Below are 6546 nucleotides of genomic sequence, written 5' to 3' on the forward strand. Positions count from 1 at the left end.
AGTGTCATCGTATCATTGAAGATACCTTTGAGGTCCTTATCTTGGAGGATTCTCCTATATTTTCCTCGATGTATTTTATAGATTCTGGTTTGATTTCAAGGTATTTGATTCACTTCGAATAAACTTTTGTGTAATCTTCTGGGTATTTTTCCTTAAAACATTTGGCACCCAACTCTGGGCAGCTAAAGAGCGTTGTGGGAAATGATGGCCCTTGCCCACGGTGATGTTAGCAAGATGAGCAAAGATGTTCAGATGAGAGCAGCGATTAATCAAAAGTTGATAGAAATCAGAGAAAGAGAGCGCCTCAAAGAGTTTCTGCAATCTAAAATAATTGAATGTGGCTGGAAGGATCAATTGAAGGCACACTGTAAAGAGGTAATTAAAGAAAAAGAAACTAGAACACGTTACTGTTGACGACTTGATGGCAGAAATCACACCAAAAGGCAGAGACCTAAAATCTGACAGTGTACAGAAGCTCCTACAAAGAATAAGAAAATTCCTTGCTCAGCATGCTAGCTTTTAAGATTGAATTAGATTGCGTTGTTTTGTGGTATTTCTGGAAGGAAATTTTGCCATAAATTAGGAAATGGTTTTCCAAAATAAAATTCTTTATTGTATCATGGTGCACAGTTTTCAATAATGATGTATACATTGCATTGATTTTCCCTAAATATGTTATTTTAATAAATATTTCATAAATTTAAAAAAGAACCTTTCAGTGCCCAGACTCTAGAGACTTGTCTCTGCTGCACAAAATTGAAATGTTGGGTTTTTCCAATGCAGAGCACCATTCTTATCTCAGTCTTTCCTGCCCATCTCACTGATGCCCGTTAATCTTATGTTAATTTTGAAGATTATATCACATGCACTTGCAAATTTTATTGTTTGTAAAGGGAGGGAGTTCTTCCTATGTCACTTCTTGAATCAATTTTCTAAGTCTCCTGTGTCCAGATAGGACTCCGTTTGAATAACCTTGGAATACGTACCCATTCTTCTTTGAGAACCTTGTTATTTTCTGGCACAACAGGATGACTCAGGTTCACTTTTTACTTTCTCTGCCCTCAACCCAATACCAGCTATTTCTATAAAGAAACTTTGTTTTCTTTTGTTAATAAATGCCATTTAAAAACAATAAATGAAAATTAGATGTCCTCATTACTACTGAGTTATCATTATTTCAAGGACATTTAAGTACACATTGTAAATAAATATTTTTTTCTTTTTGGGTCACACCCGGCAGTGCACAGGGGTCACGCCTGGCTCTATACTCAGGAATTAACCCTGGCGGTGCACAGGGGACCATATGGGATCCTGGGAATCGAACCTGGGTCGGCCGTGTACAAGGCAAACGCCCTACCCACTGTGCTATCACTCCAGCCAAGAAATACGTTTTTTGGATCACGAGTTCATTCTCATACAAGAAAAATAACTTGTTTAATAATATTTATATTCTCAATACCTATGCTTTTCTTATTTCTTTCTGAAGTTATCTTAGATTCATCCATTCTTTCTTCCTTCCTTCCTTCCTTTCTTTCTTTCTTTCTTTCTTTCTTTCTTTCTTTCTTTCTTTCTTTCTTTCTTTCTTTCTTTCTTTCTTTCTTTCTTTCTTTCTTACTTTTTGAGGATTTTTTTATTTAATCACTGTCAGATTCAAAGTTGTGGTTGGGGATGACATTACTTTGTCCTTTCCCTCCTTGCCACAAGTAGCTTGTCCCGGTTTTTCCCAGAGTTTAGGTTTACCCCAGTCACACCCATCAAGGTGTTCCCGAATCTCTCCCATCCCTTTGTTTAGCTTTAATCACTTCTCCATGCTCTCTTCCCCAAAAGAGTTAATCCTCGGCTTTCCCTTAATCTGACTCTGCTAATTTGTAAGGTCAGACCTTCCTAGGATACTGAATTTATATTATATAAGTTAATATTGCCTTTCTCCTCTTCTTGTGCCTTTTGAATAATTTACTTTAAAGCTATGTCTGTTTTGTATAGACACAAGAAGACAATATTATGTTTTTATAACTTGGGAATTAATTGGCCTCTAATATTATTCCCTCCCGGGCATCTGCTTTCTCCACTTAAGCCTCAGTTGCCCTCAGTTCCTAGCACCCCAAAGAAGGGTCCCCGACGTGGGACGGGAAGGATCCAGGGCAAGCGGTGAGTTATGTGCTACCCTGGCATCGAGATGGGCCTGGCCAAAGTGCCTAATTCTTAACGATAAGTTAAGAGCTTGATCATAGACAAATGCTGTCATGATCCAATAGTAATGATGAGACTGGGACCCTGCCAGGGATAGGAAAGACTGATCTGGCCTGAGCACTGTAGTCTGAGATTGAGATGGCCCCAGGAGAGCAATTCCATAAGCTTTAATGCATCTCTTATTGTGTTCATACAAAATAATTAATATTATGAATTCTTATATGTTTGCTGGCTGAGGAGAAGAGAAACACACTCATGGGACTCCGCCCTTGGGTGGATCCTCCTGCTGAAAGAGAATTAAGTCCTAGGAGAAGCATTCCCTAAGGGAAAGGAACCTTACCCTATTGATGGGGACCACACCTATGTGTATGCCCCAACCCCCTCATGCTGTGGAGATTTAACTAGGCGGTAAAAGTGGGTTGGGGGGCGAGATCCAGAGATCCAGAGAGAGACCGAGAGCAGAAGAGAAGCAGGGAGAGAGAATGAAATAAACTGATCGAGCAACCAGTCTGGCCTTCTTCCTTCCATTGCCTGCCTTTGACCGACAGCACACACAGCGGTTCCAGGGCACCGAATGTGGGCGGTGAGACAGAGCTGCCCGGAGAGCCCGCGAGTGCGCTCGCCCCTTGGCGTTCTTTAGTTTTTTACAGTTGGGTTTCAGTCATAAAAAGTTCCAACACTTGTCCCTTCAGCAGTTTACTTTTCTCACCACCATTGTCTCCAGATTCCCGCCCCCCCCATCCTTTAACCCATGCTACTTTTCTTATTTCTTTCTCTGTCTCTCTCTCTCTCTTACTCGCTCCCACTCTTTCTTTCCTTCTGGGCATTATGGTTTGCAATACAGGTATGAAAAGTTATCATTGCTATCACTTTACCTACTTTAAGCTCTCAGTTCTTGGCTAAGAGTGATCATTTCTACTATCATTATTGTAGTAGTGTCTTCTCTAACTGCCCTCTCCCCACACCCCCAATTGTGACAAGCTTCTAACAGTGGACTAATCCTCCCAGCCCTTGTTTCTACTGTTCTTGGGTATTAGTTTCCTACTATGATTTTTACATACCACAAATGAGTGTAATCATTCTATATCTAGCTCTCTCCTTCTGACTCATTTCACTCAGCATGATATTCTCCATATCCATCCATTTATAAGCAAATTTCATGAATTCAGTCTTCCTGGTATCCTAGATTTGTTCTCTTTAACAAGAGAAACTGTGCACATTTTAGACAATTAAATAGAAACTTATTTAAAAGGTAAAATAATAAATCAACCACAAATGTCTGTGACAACCACTTTTGCCATGCTAAAATATTTCTTCCATTCTTCTGTCTATATATTTGCCTTGATGCTAAGAGAGCACAGAAATGTTCAATCTATAATTATATTGTTTCTAAAATCACTCAAAAATTCAAAAATTTAAAATGACTAATGTATTCATTTTTTTACTAGATAACAAATTACCACAAAAATTAGTGACTTCAGACTGGCACACATCAAAAATAATAAGAACAACCAGTGCTGGAGTGGATATGGCGAGAAAGGGACTCTCATTCATTGTTGCTGGGAATGACAACTGGTCCGCTCTTTTTGGAAAACAATATGGGCATTTCTTCAAAAACTAGAAATTGAGCTTCTATATGACCCAACAATACCACTCCTGTGAATATATTCCAAGTGTACAAAGAAGCACAGTAGAAATGACATCTGCTGCTGTATGTTCATTGCAGCATTGTTTACAATAGTCAGAATCTGGAAACAACCCAAGTGCATGAGAACAGATGACTAGTTAAAAAAGTTTGGTACATTTCACTGAGAGACAGACATAGAAAGATCGCACTCATTTGTTGAATATAAAATAACAGAGTGGGAGACTTAACACCCAAAAGTAGTAGAGATAAGGACCAGGAGTTCTTCCCCACAGCTTGGAAACTGGCCTCACATGCTGGGGGAAAGGCAGTTGAGATAGAGAAGGGAACGCCAAGTAGAGGAAGTTGGGAGGACCCATTCAGGTTGGAAGATGCGAACTGAAAGTAGACTATAGACCGAACATGAAGGCCACTCAATACCTCTATTGCAAACTACAACACCCAAAAGGAGAGAGAACAAAAGGAAATGCCCTCCCCAGAGGCAGGGTGGTTTGGTGGGGGATGGGGTGGGGGTGGTGAGAGGGATACTGGGATCATCGGTGGAGGTGAATGGGAACTGGTGGAGGGATAAATAAACGATCACTGTATGAGTGAAATGCAAACACAAAAGTTCATAAGTTTATAACTGTACATCACAGTGATTCTTTAATAAAACTTTTTTTAAAAAAAAGAGCAGAGAGGGGGCTGGAGCAATAGCACAGTGGGTAGGGCATTTGCCTTGCACGCGGCCAACCCGGGTTTGATTCCCAGCATCACATATCCTGAGCACCGCCAGGGGTAATTCCTGAGTGCAGAGCCAGGAGTGACCCCTGTGCATAGCCGGGTGTGACCCAAAAAGCAAAAAAAAAACAAAACAAAACAAAAAAAAAACAAAAAAGAGCAGAGAACCAGGTTTAGAGAAGAGTAAAAAACATGGTTTGGTACATCTACACAATGGTATACTATGCAGCTGAAAAGACAAAGTTGTGAAATTTGCTTATAAGTGGATGGTCATAGAGAGTGTTATGCTAAGTGAAATGAGTCAGAAAGAGAGGGACAGACATACAATGACCGCAATCATTTGTGGAATATAAAATAACATAATATGAGGCTGACAACCAAGAACAGTAGAGACAGGGCCAAGAATATTGCTCCATGGTTGGTAGTCTGCCTCATGAGCTGGGGGAGAAGGCAGATAGAATAGGGAAGGGATCACTAAGTCAATGATGGTTGGAGGGATCGTTTGGGATGGGAGATGTATGCTGAAAGTAGATAAAGGACCAAACATGATAGCCTCTCAGTATCTCTATTGCAAACCATAATGCCCAAAAGTAGAGAAAGAGTATGGGAGAAATTGTCTGATATAGAGGCAGGGGGAGAGGTGTAATGGGGGGGGGAGGTACTGGGGACATTAGTGATGGAAAATGTGCATTGGTGGAGGGATAGGTGTTCAATCATTGACTGAAACTCAAACATGAAAGCTTTGAAACTGTATCTCACAGTGACTCAATAAAAAATTATTGGCTTAAGACTCACTTGTATTTGTTTCACACTTCTATGTGTGTGTGTTGTGAGGGAGTCAAGAGTCCAGGCCCAAGTTAATCTTCTTGGGTTTTTATTAGGCTTAAATCAAGGCATCGGCTAAGGCTGTGATCTTATTTAATGCTCAGACTCTAAAGTTCACTCACATTTATGATAAAATTAAATTCATTGTAGTTGTTTTCTATCTGTACATTGTTAGCTTTCTGCCAGTGTTGCTCTTAGCTAGTATGTTGTTCTCGGGTCATAGCACATTATTATCTCATGATATGACAATTTATTTCTTCAAAACACACAACAGTCTCTAGTCAACTGTAATATAATCATCAGAGTGACTTTCTCATAACCTTATCACAAACTATTATCTAATCAATGAAATAATTGTCTCATCATATTCATGCTTATTTTTTGCACAGATTTGTTTTTTGTTTTGGTTTTGAGATGCCAGGTATCAACAAACAGAAGGTATGTGTTCCGCCAGTGAGTCACATTCCCAGCTCCCATATTCATATGTCTTATTCACATCTTAGAAGAGGTGATTTACCAAGTATGTGTATACCATGTGCCAGAAATTTGTATACCATCCTATAATTATGTCACAACAAATAAACACAAGTATGTTGATTTTATAATTGTACCACGCATTATTTCTTAAAATCTCCTGTTACATACCATATAACTTGACTCTAGATCTTCAAAACATAAGAAATATTTCAGTGACCATCATTAATAATAAATAGCATATACCCTTTTTCCAAGGTTACATTAAATTTGATGTATCTTTAATTTAGGAGATTTGCAATTTACAAAGCTGTCAATAATAGAGTGTCAGTAATACAATGTTCCAGTGCCAATTCTACCACCAGTGTCACTTCCCTCCACCAATTCCCAAAGTTCCCTCCCACCTGCCAGCCAACCTTCTTAACACGCACATTTGTAAGTTTAATTATTTTATATTGGGTGTCATGTTTATAGTAGTGTTGGTACTATGATTACAGTTTATACATATATATCATGATTATAAATTTATTTTTTAGCATGGGTTTTTATTATAGAGATATAACCTACCTATAACATTCTGTAAGTTTAAGGCAGAGAGTCTCTTGCCCATACATCTAGCTGTCTTCCCCGGGGCCTCTTGGAGAGGATGGACTCCAGCTTCCCTCCCTGCCCCGAGCAGAGCTCCTGGCGGC

General features: G+C 39.4%; 1 pseudogene; it reads left to right on the plus strand.

The window, feature by feature from the left end:
* The first annotated feature begins 231 nt into the window (after positions 1 to 231).
* LOC101540205 (transcription and mRNA export factor ENY2-like) lies at positions 232 to 523 on the plus strand (annotated as a pseudogene).
* The last annotated feature ends 6023 nt before the right edge of the window (positions 524 to 6546 follow it).

This window comes from Sorex araneus, chromosome X (genome assembly GCF_027595985.1).
Source record: "Sorex araneus isolate mSorAra2 chromosome X, mSorAra2.pri, whole genome shotgun sequence".
NCBI lineage: Eukaryota > Metazoa > Chordata > Mammalia > Eulipotyphla > Soricidae > Sorex > Sorex araneus.